General features: G+C 46.5%; 1 protein-coding gene across 1 annotated transcript in view; it reads right to left on the minus strand.

The window, feature by feature from the left end:
- The window catches only part of TMCC1 (transmembrane and coiled-coil domain family 1), a 211,400-nt gene that overhangs the window by 134,848 nt on the left and 60,479 nt on the right, over positions 1–16,073 (minus strand). The window contains exon 4 of the mRNA XM_087745337.1: positions 8,733–8,849. The gene's annotated coding sequence lies outside the window, so the exon portion shown is untranslated. The remainder of the gene's footprint in view (positions 1–8,732; positions 8,850–16,073) is intronic.

Raw genomic sequence — 16,073 nt, forward strand, 5'->3', positions numbered from 1 at the left:
AAGTCCAACCATTAACCTAGCACTGCCAAGTCCACCACTAAACCATGTCCCTAAGCACCACATCTACCGGTCTCCTAAATACCTCCAGGGATGGGGACTCAACCACTTCCCTGGGCAGCCTGTTCCGATGCCTAACTACCCTTTTGGTGAAGAAATGTTTCCTAATATCCAATGTAAACCTCCCCTGGTGCAACTTGAGCCCGTTTCCTCTTGTCCTATCGCTTGTTACTTGGGAGAAGAGACTGACCCCCACCTCACTACAACCTCCTGTCAGGTAGTTGTAGAGAGCAATAAGGTCTCCCCTCAACCTCCTCTTGTCCAGGCTAAACAACCCCAGCTCCCTCAGACGCTCCTCAGAAGACTTGTGCTCTAGACCCTTCACCAGCTTCATTGCCCTTCTTTGGACACGCTCCAGCACCTCAATGTCCTTCTTGTAGTGAGGGGCCCAAAATTGAACACAGGATTTGAGGTGCAGCCTCACCAGTGCCGAGTACAGGGGCACTATCACCTCCCTGGTCCTGCTGGCCACACTATTTCTGATACAAGCCAGGATGGTGTTGGCCTTCTTGGCCACCTGAGCACACTGCTGGCTCGTGTTCAGGCGGCTGTCAACCAACACCCCCAGGTCCTTTTCCACTGGGCAGCTCTCCAGCCACTCCTCCCCAAGCCTGTAGCGTTGCATGGGGTTGTTGCGACCCAAGTGCAGGACCCAGCACTGAGCCTTGTTGAATCTCATACAGTTGGCCTCGGTCCATCAATCCAGCCTGTCCAGGTCCCTCTGTAGGGCCTTCCTACCCTCCAGCAGATCAACACTTCCACCCAACTTGGTGTCATCTGCAACCTTACTGAGGGTGCACTCGATCCCCTTGTCCAGATCATTGATAAAGATCTTAAAGTTATTAATATCTATTCATATTGCATGCATAAAGAATAATTCAAGTAACTCATGTATGCAAGCACAAAATTAGGCATATACATTTTAAATATGCAATGAGGTAATGCATACTAAAAGACAGAAGAATAATTTTAAAGCTGTTCGTTATAAACAAGTTTTTGCTCCCTGACAAATTCTAGCCACAGCAGCAGTTGCCCAAGAGCAGGAAGAAACTGTTTCCGTTCTTTGAAAACAAGAAATAAAGCAGAACATTGAGCTTTGCTTGCAAATACAATTGCAGCTGCTTTGGCTTATCTTTTAACCTTCATTGGCATGCTCTGACAAAAATGTCAGCAGTCATAACAACATTGCTTTTCCTTATCATGGCAGGAATAAAAAGTGCTGTGCTGCAAAGCTCGCCGTTAAAAAAAGGAGAAGGGGAGAAAAAGAGTTAGCCTGCGGGGCTTAACTGAAAACAGGCCATCAACTTGGAAGTACAGAAAGCAGAACAAGGGTCAGGAGTTTGCTAAGAGGATTTTCACAAATACACATGTGATGTCAGTGCTTTCATGGCAAAATGACACCTGTTAATCAGGTAAATCTGGAAAGACTGGATAATATAAAGTTCTCTGAGACTATTCCACTGGAAGCTGTGGCCCAGCAAGACCCAAATACCAATTCAGACAGAGACTGAGTGAGCTCAGATCAGCGTTTAGGGCAGTACTGAATCCTAGGAAGGACCACCAGGAAGTTAGGACTCTTAAGTCAGATGTGGACTTTGAACCCACAGAGTGAACTTGTCTAACATGTCAGATACCAAATGCTATGCGCAAACTGGATTCAAACTGATTGGGATTGAATTTTGCAGCTAGTATTTATACTTCTAATTCATACCCATGCAACTCAAGTTTCAGGGAAGGGAGTTTTGTTTGCTTTCAAGGATGCAATGTCAGGTACACTGCAACAAGGACCCTGTTAGTCCATGTACTTATCTGGATTCCTTGTGGCTTATAATTTCAAATGCTATTAGGGATTCTGGATGGCTCTGTTTTGGGGTTTGCAATATAAAACAGCTGTTAGGAACTTGGTTTACAGAATTTTCTAACACAAAGGCTTGTTATGGCACCATGGGTTAAGTAGCCAAAATTATTACACCGCTTTGGAACTGCAGGACCAAATCAATAATGCCAATCGGTTTATGAGTGATGACTTCTCAATGCTGTTTGGAGCAAGAGTGTCCACTGGAATATTAGGCTTCAAAGCTAGCTAAGGCCTCTGATGGGAACGTGAGGTGCAATGAAAACTGTGCAAGGGCAGAAGTATGGTGTGAGCACTAACTGGGTTATGTCTTTGCTCTGGTATGCAGACTGTGTTTAGTTAGTAGTAGGTAGGGGTATCAGGGCTAAAGTAAAATAATTCTGTCCAAAAAGCATATACTGGAAATTAAATATAACCAGCATGGACCATAGGGTCAGAAGGGAGATGGGATGCAAGGCCACTTTCATCTGGGTAACTGTATCAATAATATCTTATCAGGCCAAAATTACCTATGTAACAGTGTCAGAAACACCAACTTTGGCTACAGATGTAACAAAATTGGGACCAAGGAGGCAAAATAATTAGAGATGGGTTGTTTATCTTTGAGGAGTTTGGGGAAAGCCCATGCTCCAGCATGTGACACAGTGCATCCCCTGCCATGCAGCAGGCTGTGCTGCTGGGGAACCGACAGCATTAGTGACGTGACGCTGGGAAACACCCCTGTGTTTGGGCTGGTTAATACGTTGTGTGGGACACATTTTCCCCCACAGAGGTCCACTGAACCTCTATTGCCTTGCCCTCCCATGGAGGGCCTGTGCTGAGAACAGGCACAGCAGTGATAATGCTGCAATGCTGCGTGTGGGGAAAAGGCACAGAGCAGAAGAAACACTCCTTGCTTTGAAACTTCTCAATGAAGCAGAAAACCCTGCAGGAAAGAACGGAGCATAGCTGGGCAACATCTTGTTTTTCATGCTCCAGAGATTGCAGGGCATGCTGCGAATGCTGTAAATGAAGCCTGATTTCCATGTGGCTTTGCACGTGTGGAAGGCACTGAGGAGAGGGGAGCCAAAAAGGCATCTCCCCTGAATTGGGTGGGACTTATGGAACATTTAAGGCCTGCAAACACTCTGGCTCATAAATCCTGCTAGCATGTACTGTACGTACATCCTATGGTACCTAATTATGGCTTCTTCATTACCTTTTAGATTTATTACCTTTAAATTACCAAGGCAGAGGCTGGATTTCTGAAGCAAAGACTGCCTAATGGGAAGACCCTCCCTTTGAGAGAAAAAAAAATGAGGCTGGACAAGGGATGAGCATCTCTCCCAGGAGACACAATGAAACGAGTGCTGTATCTTTCTGCAGACTCCCTTCAGTATTCACCTTCACCAGCCAAAACCCAGCTGAATCTTTCACAGTCTACCTTGCCTTTGCAGCTTTTGGAGACACTTATTCTGGCAAACCATGAAGCCAAAGTATTTTACAGATATCAGTTGAGCCTTTCACTCAGTACTTCAACAGAAGTAACTTGAGAAAGATGGAAAACTGTCTACTGATGGATGTAACTAAGAATCTGCTCCACAAATTTCTAGGACCTCCCATCAAGTGCTCTGTATCCTGCCTGCTCTGTTATGGACTGGCTGACGCAGAGGAGGTGGTTGTTATGACTGATTTTGCCTGGCTCAGTCTCTGGATGAGAAATCTGGGGACTCTTTCCTATACTGGCTGGTAGCTTTGCAGAGACAGAAACTGCAATACTCACACTGTTCACTTGGAAGGCATTACAGAAGTTTGAAGAAACTGAAGGAATCAAAAATGAATTAGACTTCTTAAAAATGTTCTCTATGTGTGGTAAAGTAATTAAAGATCAAAGAGGTATCTGTACAGGAAAATATTAGTTTAAAAGATTCACATCCTATTTCCCCTCTTGTGTTTAGCAATGGCTAACATCTAGGAGTTATCATGTGATACCCACATGATAAATGAAGTCCCAGTTAGTGTCATTAAAAAAAGCTTGCAAGGCATCTGTTAAACAACAGCCCAGTGAAATCATGTTGCTTTACAACAGAAGGAAAGTCTTGTGAGCTGCGGCATAACAGAGATGGAAGTTAAAACAGAAAGTGTCCTAATCAAACCATCGCCACTGGAAGCAATTTAAGAGGGGTAAAATGTAAAGCTTGTTTTTCTCAAAAGCCAGTGGCTGGAATTAAAGAAATTTCCTTAAGAACACAGAATCACAGAACGGTTGGGGTTGGAAGGGACCTCTGAAGGTCATGTGGTCCAACTCCCTGCTCAAGTAGGACCACCTAGAGCCAACTGTTCAGCACCATGTCCAGATGTTTTTTTAATATCTCCAAGGATGGAGATCATCCAGATCATTAATGCAGTTGTTAAATGGGACTGGACCCAGTATTGACCCCTAGGGTACACTGCTAGTTACTGGCCTCCAACTAGACTTTGTGACGCTGATCACCACCCTCTGGGCCTGGCCATTCAGTCGGTTTTCAATTCACATCACTGACTGCTTACCCAGCCCATACATCTGCAGTGTGTCTATGAGGATCTTATGGGAGACAGTGTCAAAGGCCTTACTGAAGTCCAGGTAGACAATACCCACTGCTCTCTCCTCACCTACCAGGCCAGTCATTCATCATACAAGTTTATCAAGGCAGTCAAGCATAACTTCCCCTTGATGAAGCCATGCTGACTACTCCTGATGATTTTCTTGTCCTTATTTTGCCTGAAAATGGTTTCCAGTGTGCTGCTCTACCACATTGCCAGGGATCGAGGTGAGGCTGACCAGCCTGGGCCCTCCTCCTTGCCCGTCTTGAAGATAGGACTGAATTTGCTTTCCTCCAGCCTTCGGGCACTACTCTAAGTCACCATGCTCGGATCAAAGATTATCGAGAGTGGACTTTCAATGACATCTGCCAGCTCCCTCAGAACTCCTGGGTGCATCCCATCAGGGGCCATGGACTTACGGTCCAGTTTGCTTAAGAATTCCCTAATCTGATCCTCTTCCACGAAGGGTACATCTTCCTTGCTCCAGCCTTTCCCCCTGGTCTCTGGGACCTGGGATTCCTGAAGGCCGGTCTCGCTAGTAAAGACTGAGGCAATTAGGTGTTCAGTACTTGAGCCTTTTCCAGGTCCTGTGTAACCAGGACCCCTGTCTCATTAAGCAATGGGCCCACATTTTCCCTAGTCTTCCTTTTGTCTCCTATGTACTTACAGAAGCCCTTTTTGTTGTCTTTGACATCCCTGGCCAGATTCAATTCCATTTGGGCTTTAGCTTTCCTAATTTCATCCCTGGATGCTCGGACAATATTTCTGTATTCCTCCCAGGTTACCTGTCCTTGCTTCCAACTGCGCTGTATGCTTCCTTATTGCGTTTGAGTTTGGCTAGGAGCTCTTTGTTCATCCACACAGGCCTCCTGGCATTTTTGGTTGACTTCATAATCATTGGGATGGAACACTCTTGAGCTTGAAAGAGGTGATCCTTGAATATTAACCAGCTTTCTTGGACCCCCCTTCCCTCCAGGGCCAAAACAATGGAGTCATTTTGATTAAAACTCCCAAATCACAAAAGGCTAGAATGACTTTAGGGCCAAGAATCAGCAGGAAGTGCTTCAATGGGAATCTTTTTAGGCTAAATCCCAGAAGTCCAAGAATGGTAACAGTGCTTTGCTTTGAAATTCTCCAAGAGTGGTTCCTGATCAGGGGCTCACTTAGTCCCAGGAACATGTATGAACAACTTACAGAATCCCAGACGAGAAATCATTCTAATGCTGATATGCAGATAGAGCCATGCCGTATTACTGTACCAGTGAGCCAGCTGCTTATGTTTCAGCAATGAGTTCAAACCAAGCTCCAGGTATCATAACATTTCTGTGTTTCCAACTGAGCTGAGCATTGCATCCCACACCCATCGGTGCACACAAGTCATCCACAGACCATAGTGGGAGCGAGATGTGCCCAGCTACAGCACTAGCAAGAAAGCAAAGAGGAGTGCTGCAAACTGTGAAGCGTTCATTGTAGAGCAATGTCCTGGTTTCAGCTGTGATAGAGTTAATTTTCTTCTTAGTAGCTGATATAGTGCTGTGTTTTGGGTTTAGTATGAGAATAATGTTGATAACACACTGATGTTTTAGTTGTTGCTAAGTAATGTTTATACTGCTCAAGGACTTTCCAGCTTCCCATGCTCTGCCAGGTGCACAAGAAGCTGGGAGGGGGCACAGCCAGGACAGCTGACCCAGACTGGCCAAAGGGCTATGCCATACCGTATGACATCATGCTCAGTATATAAACTGGGGGAAGAAGAAGGAAGGGGGCGATATTTGGAGTTATGGCGTTTGTCTTCCCAAGTCACTGTTATGTGTGATAGAGCCCTGCTTTTCTGGAGACGGCTGAACACCTGCCTGCCGATGGGAAGGAGTGAATGAATTCCTTGTTTTGCTTTGCTTGTGTGTGGCTTTTGCTTTACCTATTAAACTGTCTTTATCTCAACCCACAAGTGTTCTCACTTTTACTCCTCTGATTCTCTCCCCCATCCACCTGGGGTGAGTGAGCGAGCAGCTGGGTGGGGCTTAGTTGCCAGCTGGGGTTAAACAATGACAAGCAATGAGATTCTTTCACTGTGTCGTAAGCAAACAGACTTCCCATAAACTCTGCCAGCAAGTGGCTTGCTTCCATGGGTCTTGAAGTCAGCAGCTACCTACAGTTGCAGGAAACATTTTCTCTAGGTACTACTTCACTTTTGTTCCTCATGGCTCACAAAGCAGAGCACAGCCTCCCAAGGAGCAGGAAAAAACACACCTTTCATTGCCAAACAGACTCTTGGCTCTGACCTCTGTGTCAAAGGAGTACGAAAGGACAGTGATGCCAAGGTTGGCTCTGAATGGTTACTATAGCTTGAAATGTCCTTAAAAGGTACAGTCCATCCAGTTTCAGCATATCAGAAACACTTCATCCAGCCTGCGGTATATCAGAGCAATAGCATATCCCCAGTTGGGTATTAAAGGGGTTGTAATTTGATTTTCTGGCTCCTGCAACTAAATTGCTGCAGCTTTGCCCTTGTGGTCCAGAAATCCTAGGGAGCCTTCAATGAAATTACAGCTTGTTATAACTTGAAGGGTGCACTTTACTCTCTAGATAATGGTGTAATGCAATAATATGATGAAAAATAATGTACTTTCATTTGCAAAGTGCTCTGTCTCTTGTAAGTGCTCCAATCCAGCCAAGGAAGTTAATAAACGAAACGTAATTAATGCAAATAGTAATAAAAATGTAGCCTTTTCCATGTGGCATTTCCAAGCAAGTCAGCCTCATATCATTGCTCTTGAGCTAGATAAATATGATCAACCTCCTCTGCAGGTGGAGATGCTGTATTAAAACGTGTGATGTTGAGCTGAAGGGAAGTTTGAGCCTTTCACAAACACTGATACCTGTGGCTCATGGATGTGCAAAGTATCATCCACTTGCCATTCACTAAAGAAGCAGAGAGGATATCAAACAACCAGCTAAGTACTTAAGAAAACTTGTGGAATTTTTCAAGAAAATTATTCTGTGTCCTTTCCATTAGAGGATGTTGACAGAGCAATGAGTTACTGGGCTGCTTTCTCTGTTGGTGTATTTCATTGGCTTCAATAAAATTACAACAATAAACCAATGGACTATTAGGCTCAAATCATTATTGGCCCCACAGAATAAGGAGGACAGTTCATTTCTGCATTATTACGTTCTTTTCCAGATCAGTAAGAATGAGGGAGGGGAGGAGAGAAAGGAGTCTTTCTCTTACTGTGTGCATGCTTACCCTCTTTTCTTAATGCTGGTGAAGTGCTGCTCAACTTTATCAGGCCAGTAGCTTTACAAATAGTTTGCTGAATGGCTCACCTCATTCTCGAGATAATGGTGTAACGTAACAATATGATGCAAAGTAATGCACTTTGATTTTCAAAGTACTCTGCCTCCTGTGAGCAATCAGGACCTACATTAAATTCCTACACTGAAAGTAAAATCACTGATATCAATGACTAAAATTCAGATCCACTCTCTGGCTGATGCTCATCAAGCAAACTTTGTAGCTATTCCAAATGAAACCGCCAGTATTACTAAGTTCTGATAGCAGAATGGCAAAATCTCAAGCTCTGCTCCTCAATTTAAAAAAGTCCTCTTGTTGCCCCAAAAGGCCCTGTCTGGGTCCATCTCCAGACTCAGTAGCTACGGAAAGTAAAGGCAAGACTCCCATAGGTATTGACACCAACCAAACAGGGACTGGGAATATGTGAGCGACTGTTTCACATGGCAAAGGTGGCCTGCAAATGTCCCAAACCACTTTCTCACAAGCAGGGCTCAGGCAGTGTGTAACAGGGTTGGCACATTTCAAGGGATGGGGAAGGAAGGAGAAGAGCAAAACATATTTGGTGCAAGATAATGGCTCTGGAGTATGCAGGTAGCGTTGTTTCTCTGGGAAAACAGGTGAGGAAAGCCCAGCTGTTGGGCTAATAACAAGGAAGGGATGCCCTGAGGGGATTAATACCCAGTCATAAAAAGCAATGAAAATGAGTAACATTCGTTATCCTCTAAAACATGGAGGCAATGTATTGCTCTTGCATACTTTCAGTGAATGTTTTTCCTATAACAGTCCTGGTAGCAAAAGACCAATGGGGTCTATGAGGCTGGACCATATCTCTTCCTGACTTCCTATTTGGGATGAAGGCTTTGCTGGTAGCACTAAGAGAAAGACTGCTAGATGCTTCCAACACTACATAGGAAAGGGCAAGCGTGGTTTTTCCTGTTAATCTTTGGTTTAAAGACTCATCACCTTGTTTTTCAGTCTTCTGGAGCAATGGCAGGTATGCAGACTGGCATGTTAGAGAGGGAATGCTGGCACCTTGGCAGGTCTGTCTTCTCAGACTTCTCCTTGGTGAATTCCTTGTACCTGCAAGCAAGTGGCAGAAGATAAAGGAGACTGCTCAACTGGGAATCCCCAGCCTAGCTGCTATCTGCTTTGTTCAGTTTGAAAATAAGCAACTGAGCATAATTAATGTTTGTGCTGTACATTTTCCTCTTAGTATCCAATCACAATCTCTGCACACAGTGTGGAAGCTGCTAAATGTAACAGGACTTTCTCAGCTAATGACTGAGACCACGAGCAATGTACACAGGTGACCGTCTGCTGTCCTGCAGCCACCTCCACTCTTTATTGCCATGGCTACCCACATGGCAAGGACAGCCGACCTGCAAATAATACAGCTACTCCATGGCCATCATTTTCAGCACAGAGTGATGTAACAAGTGTGACAGATCCAAATTTGCCACCACATTTTCCAATACAGGTTGATCTGCCTCAAACTGAGATAGGGCTGGTACATTAATTCACACTAACACCATAAAACAAAGATCTTACCTGCTACTCCTACACATTAATGAAATGATGGCATTGCTGTAAGATTAGAAGTTAGGCTCGAGCAGCTAGGCTAAAATTCGTTGTGCTTTATGCTGTTTTATAGAATACCATGAGCCCTTTCTCCGACTGCTGCTTCAGCCTCAGAGAGAGTTATGTTTCTGAACAACCTACAGTGACTCCTGCATGAATCTGGTTAAATGGCTTGGGTGTGATTCTTTAAGTGTGAAAGGCTCTGTTCATAGAAACATAGAATCATAGAATCGTTAAGGTTGGAAAAGACCCTTAAGATCATCGAGTCCAACTGTTAACCTATCACTGCTAAGTCCACCACTAAACCATGTCTTCAAGCACCACATCTACCCGTCTTTTAAATACCTCCAGGGATGGAGACTCAACCACTTCCCTGGGCAGCCTGTTCCAGTGCCTGACTACTCTTTCAGTGAAGAAGTTTTTTCTAATATCCAACCTAAACTTCCCCTGGTGCAGCTTGAGGCCGTTTCCTCTCGTCCTCTCGTTCAATATATACTGCAAGAAAGCAAGCTATTCTGCATCTACATCATTTTTTTTCACAGCAGGGTGTTGGCTACAGTATCTTCCTTCTTACCTTCTGGAAGAAGGAGGTGATATTGTGGGAGGAAATTACATGCAACACTGATTAGATGGCAGCTCAACTAGAGTCAGGCAAAACAGTGCCTGGCCAAGATAAGACAGGGACAAAAAGAAAGAGCTTTTGAGAACCTGTGACCATTGGGTGCAGAATTTGGAAAAGCACTTTTAGGATGAAAGATAAACCAGGAGATTTTGGTAGGGCCTAAAATTAGTCTCCCTTTTTCTTTTCAGTGGCTGGGTCCAGTTCCCAATCTCTGTCTCACCAGCACAACAGCTCCTGTGCTACTCCCACCATTCCCCCTCCCCAGCAGCCTGTCCCAGTCCATAGCAGGGGAACCAGGAGGGAAATGTGCTAATTCCAAATTGATGATGTTATGTGGCATTTGCCAGAGAAGACCAAATGCAGTATCTCTGAGACAGACTCTCCTTTTATTATTTGCTTTGGCTTACAAATGAGACATTATTTTCTTGCTTTGTAAACTGTTTACATTTGCTCAAGCATTTCACACTAGCAAAGGCAAGGACGCTGCCAAGTGACTTTCTGCTACTGAGAGCTTGATCCAGGTTGTGCTGAACTCCCTCAGCTCCTTGTCATTTCAGCACCTTGCTGGGGTTCTTCAGCCCTTCAGTGCTCAGCTCAGGAATCAGCACCACAGCAGCTTTCATGGAAAGTTATTCCCCCTCCCAGTCAGAGCCTGACTAAGGCCGAAACGTGTAGAGCACAGGCTGGCAACAGCCAAGACTCTCAGCTGAACAGGGCAAATGCATCTGTAGTCTGAATGAACCTCCCTTTTTTTTAGGTCTGGTTCTATAAGTGCTGAGTTTTAGCACTTCTTGTTGAAGCAGAAAGGTCTCAGCACTCGTCAGTATCAGACACTTTCTGTACCTAAAATTATAAAAGGTGTGTTTCACAGAATCCCAGACTGGTTGCGGTTGGAAGGGACCTCTGGAGCTCATCTGGTCCAACCCCCCTGCTCAAGCAGGGCCACCTAGAGCCAGCTGCCCAGGACCATGTCCAGGAGACTTTTGAGTATCTCCAAGGATGGAGACTCCACAGCCTCCCCGGGCAACCTGTGCCAGTGCTCAGTCACCCTCAGAGCGAAAAAGTGTTTCCTGATGTTCGCGGGGACCTCCCGTGTTTCAGTTTGTGCCCATTGCCTCCAGTCCTGTCACTGGGCACCACTGAGAGGAGCCTGGCTCCATCTTCTTTGTACCCTCCCTTCAGGTATCTATACCCATTGATGAGATCCCCCTGAGCCTTCTCTTCTCCAGGCTGAACAGTCCCAGCTCGCTCAGCCTCTCCTCACAGGACAGATGTTCCAGTCCCTTCATCATCTTTGTGGCCCTTTGTTGAACTCTCTCCAGTGTGTCCATCTCTTTCTTGTACTGGGGAGCCCAGGCTGGACACAGCACTCCAGCTGTGGCCTCACCAGTGCTGAGTAGAGGAGAAGGATCCCCTCCCTTGACCTGCTGGCAACGCTTTGCCTAATGCGGGCCAGGATACCGTTAGCCTTCATTGCGGCAAGGGGATGCTGCTGGCTTATGTTCAACTTGGTGTCCACCAGGACCCCCAGGTCCTTTTCTGCCAAGCTGCTTTCCAGCTGGGTGGCCCCCAGCATATGTTGGTTCCTGGGGCTGTTCCTCTCCAGGGGCAGGACTTTGTGCTTCATGAAGTTCTTGTCAGCCCATTTTTCTAGCCTGTTGCAGTCCCTCTTGACAGCAGCACGACCCCCTGGCATATCAGCCATTCCTCAGAGTTTTGTGTCATCTGCAAACTTGCTGTTTGACTCCTTGGGCACCTGGCACCCTGCTGACTAGCCCTGACTGTTTCTGCCTACAACACTGCAGCAAATCTCACACATTTCTCACTCTTTCAAGATGACCTCATTTTTCAAAGGCCTTTCATCCAGTCAAGTCCAAACTCTACAAAATCAGTGTAGAATACAGAATGATATAACACTTCTCATGCTGATGCATCCACTATTAACTGAACTGCAGTACACCTGCCAACATAGGGGAGAGTGTTTCCCAACTTTCCAGATATAGGGAGTTTGAGGTTCAGAGGATGGGGGCCCAGTCCAGCATAATGCTCAGCATCACAGCTCCCAGCAGGGAACCTGTCTGGGCCCTACAGCCAATCTGAACTACACCTTGCTGTGTATGGCTGTACGTTCCCTTATTTCGTGAATGGATTGCCGTGGATTCCCACTAGTCTTCAGCGAACTAGAATGAAATCCTGAACATTTTTTCCCCTTGGTGAGGCATAGCTGCTGCAAGAGCCTGAGCACAACAAACTGATCATGTGAAATCTACTTTCTTTTACCCAGCAGTGCCACCTCCTGCTCCTATCATCTCACTGCAACTGGGCGAATAAAGGAGCCTGCCTCATCGTCCCCATGCCCAGCCCAGCATTGCTGCAAGTCTCTGGCCGTCCTGGGGTCCTGTGCACAGAAGTGCCCACTGGCTCTTCCCTCCCAGGGCTCCCCTGCACAGACGGGGGCAGAGGAGCAAGGAGGCGAGGGCTGGCCGAGTGCCGAGGGCGGCATGGGGCACAGCCCCCCACTGCCTCGCTGGCCCTGCAGTCCGGCACCTCCTCTTGCCCCCCTGCCCCTGCCACCCGGGGGTTTTGCCCTGCAGGAGCTGGCAGGCTGGATCACAGGTACCACCACGCAGTAGCCGCTGGCCGAGGAGCCCACGGTACCAGTGCTGCAGTGGCATCGCCAGCGAGTGTGTGGTCCTCAGGTGTCATGATACACATGAGGAAGCCAAGCCTTGGAGCTACATACAAAAGCTGTGACGTTGGCCTGACTTGCACACCTCTGGTGCTCAGGCAAAACAAATTCGATGTGTACTCCTAAAATACAGAACAAACCTGAGGGCCCCTTTGACATTTCACACCCAGCAATTCACATTCATAACGAGCTGCTAACACCTGTACAGCCAAGCGGATGCGTACTTCCACTACATACGTCTGGGATGAGCCCAGTAACCAAACCAGGAGTGCAGATGTGCACACGTGTATGCTCATACTACCCAGCCTGAACACAGGGCAGGGTGTGCACACGGAGGCCACAGTTACCATCTGTTTTACTAGAGCACCGAACCCGCTCGGGAAAAAGCCCAGGTCCCTCAGCTCAGGCGTTCCAAGCCCCGGTTGAGGCCGGCGCCTCTGCCTGCTTTGCTCTGGCAGCACCGCAGAGGGCAGCAGCGCCCCGGGCCGGCCGCGTCCCCACCGTGGGCCGGGCACGGGGGCCGGGGCGTCGGCCACGCACGCCCGTTTCCCTCGCCGCCCCCACGGCCAGCTGCTCCGAGGCCGGAGCCCCCCCCGAAGGGGATCTGCCGGGGGTCTCCCTGCACCCCCGCCAGCCCCCCGGGCACGCAGGCTCCCCATCCCTGCGGCGCGGTGTGCCGGGAGCCACTCCTCAGGGACCTCACCTAGGAAGGCAGGAGAAATACGTAGGCAAATTATGCCACTTTTGCGAATTCTTATATGATCTCTGGACTGTCCAAGCTAAGGCAGCCAGGCGAGGATGATAAGCAGGAACACTTTGCAGACACAGCTTTCCTCTCTCCTCTCCCTGTTCGGTCAGTCAGGGAGGTGCAGCAGGAAAATAGGTGGCCTCGCATATCTAGGTGCTTTTCAGCAAGTTGGGAGCCTGTGCAGTAGCCTGCCCAAAACCCAAGCATGCTGGAGGTCTCCCACACAAAGAAATCCTCACTGAGGAAGCAAAAGTTATAAAGAGAAAAAAATACCGCATTTCTCTGTTATTTTAGTGTCCATAGAAGTATTGCAGAGCTTATAATCATGATTTTTAACTACAGGCAAGTTTGCAAGTTGGGCGTGCTGGAAATCCTCTTCTAGCGGGCACAAACCTAATTACATGGGTAGATGACAACTTCTGCTGTGAGCAGCCTTTATAGAGACCAGTAGACCTCTTCAGGAGTTGCTGGGGAAATTCCCACTAGCTCTTCTTCTGAAGTGATCAACTACAGCATGTAAGACTACTCAAAATCCAAAGCCACCTTTGGTCAAACGTGAGGCATCCATCACTGTCATTTCTGGACAGATCACTTCCAGGGGGTATACTTCACTTTTTAATCTATGCCCCTGAAGATCATCAAGGACAATGCCAGCATATATAGAATTCACAGCACTCTCACGTCACATGATGCCTCTTCGTTTTTCCTGTTAGCTTAGAGCTTCCATCTTTCAACTGGGTGATACAGAACCATTTTTTAAACTGTTGACAAAACCCAATTTTATTTCTTTGAAGAACAAAGAAGAATGAAAGGGTTGGGATAAAGCTGCCCAGGGTATGTCTACGTGACAGACCTCCGGAAACAGACAGGCAAGCTTCATAGCTCCTTCTGGCAAGACCAACCTGCAGCAGAAAGACACTATTATTGCACACAATGGGTATTACAAAGACAAAAACACACACCAAAAAAAAAAAAAAAAAAAGAAAAAAGGGTCAGACCAGAACTGCACATACTGACAACTTCCAGGAAGAGCACACAGTCAAATTAGGGCTGAAACCTATGCTTCGTACCTAGTCTCTGGGCTAGAATTTCATATTGGCCCTTTATTGCTTACTACAGAACTGTACCCTGGACTTGAAGTGGCTGCAAATATTCTCTCCTGTAAAAAACCAAGCTATTATCTGATCTATAGCCATTCTGGACGTTTCCACCATTTTTATTTCACACTGCTACTGCATTTTTCCTTGGTTTTACATTTTTAACTCAAACTTTGTTGCATTTAACTTATGTCTGAGAATCAAGAGAGAAACAGTTTAATCCTTCTGTTGTATAAAATGGGAAGAACGCCTGAACTGAGGAGGTGGTGGACTAATGAAACCTTTGAGAGCAGGTCACTCATTTGGGGGGGGAGGCGCATAACACAATTGTATCATAGCAGAGGTTATGGAGTTCCACATGGGTCAGATCTTCACGTGGAATAAATCACAGCATCTGGCTCAGACTGGTTAATCAAGTGGTGTCCCTCTCTAAGGGAAAGGAGTAGGTAGGCACTGTTCATGCTTCTCTCCCTAGAGTTCATACTGCTCCTCTGATGCAGTACTCAGCTACATCGTGACCGGTGACAATCAAATGTTAACACACAACTCGTCAGTCTGAACTCCTGTGAACATACCCAACAGCGCTGCTTCATTCAGAGGGATTGTGTTCATCCTCCTCCGGGACCACAGGGACTGCACTGCCTGTTCGCAATGTCTTGTTAGCAGCTGCTCTTGCCATCTAAATGTTTTTCCTGCCTCACACTTCGTGTTCACGTAAAGGCTATATAAGGTGCTAAGCTTGTAACACTGCATTACAGACACAGGCAAGGGTGGGTTAGTAAAAATGGGGTTTTATTCAAACCAATTTAGTGCTATGATGGATTCAGGAAACATGGAGAGATTCAGGTCAGTTAGAAATCAGTAGACAAACCTGACTATTATTAATTCACTAATACATTGCTGCATCATTTTTTCCCCACAAAGTTCTTTGCAAACTTCAGCTGAAATACCTAAGAACTTTTTATCCACTAAAATGCAGCTACCACCAGGATACAGCTGAAATGTGGAAACTGCAGGCCTCTGAGTTATTCAGGCCACACAAGCTGGTTCAGGGAACAGACTGTGAAGTACAGACTTGTATAGAGCATATTCTCTTCATTTTCAAGAGACTGCTGGGTGTAGGCTCTGCTTTGGCTGTACTGTGTGAGCTGAATATTCACAATCTGCCTAGAAGCGCAAATCAGGCTGGGAAAAAAAGAAATGCAAGAACGCAGGAAATCCTTGTTTTCTGCTCTTTTTTTTCTGTCTTCCATTTTAACTGTGTGTATGAGAGAGAACAAGGGAATGAGACTGGCTTGAGAACAGCATTATGCACACTATGTGCCCTGAAGCGTAGAGTATCAGTGAACTGAAAGATGGTCTGAGGTGAGCAACTGATGCTGGACTTTGTGATTGTGGTGGGTTGACCCTGGCTGGATGCCAGGTGCCCCCTAAAGCTGCTCTATCACTCCCCTCCTCAGCTGGACAGGGGAGAAAAAAGATAACGAAAGGCTCATGGGTCAAGACAATGATAGGGAAAGATCATTCACCAATTGCCATCATGGGCAAAACAGACTCAACTTGGGGAAAA

This window comes from Nipponia nippon, unplaced genomic scaffold (genome assembly GCF_047370975.1).
Source record: "Nipponia nippon isolate SJK-2023a ecotype South Korea unplaced genomic scaffold, ASM4737097v1 scaffold_9, whole genome shotgun sequence".
Classification (NCBI taxonomy): Eukaryota; Metazoa; Chordata; class Aves; order Pelecaniformes; family Threskiornithidae; genus Nipponia; species Nipponia nippon.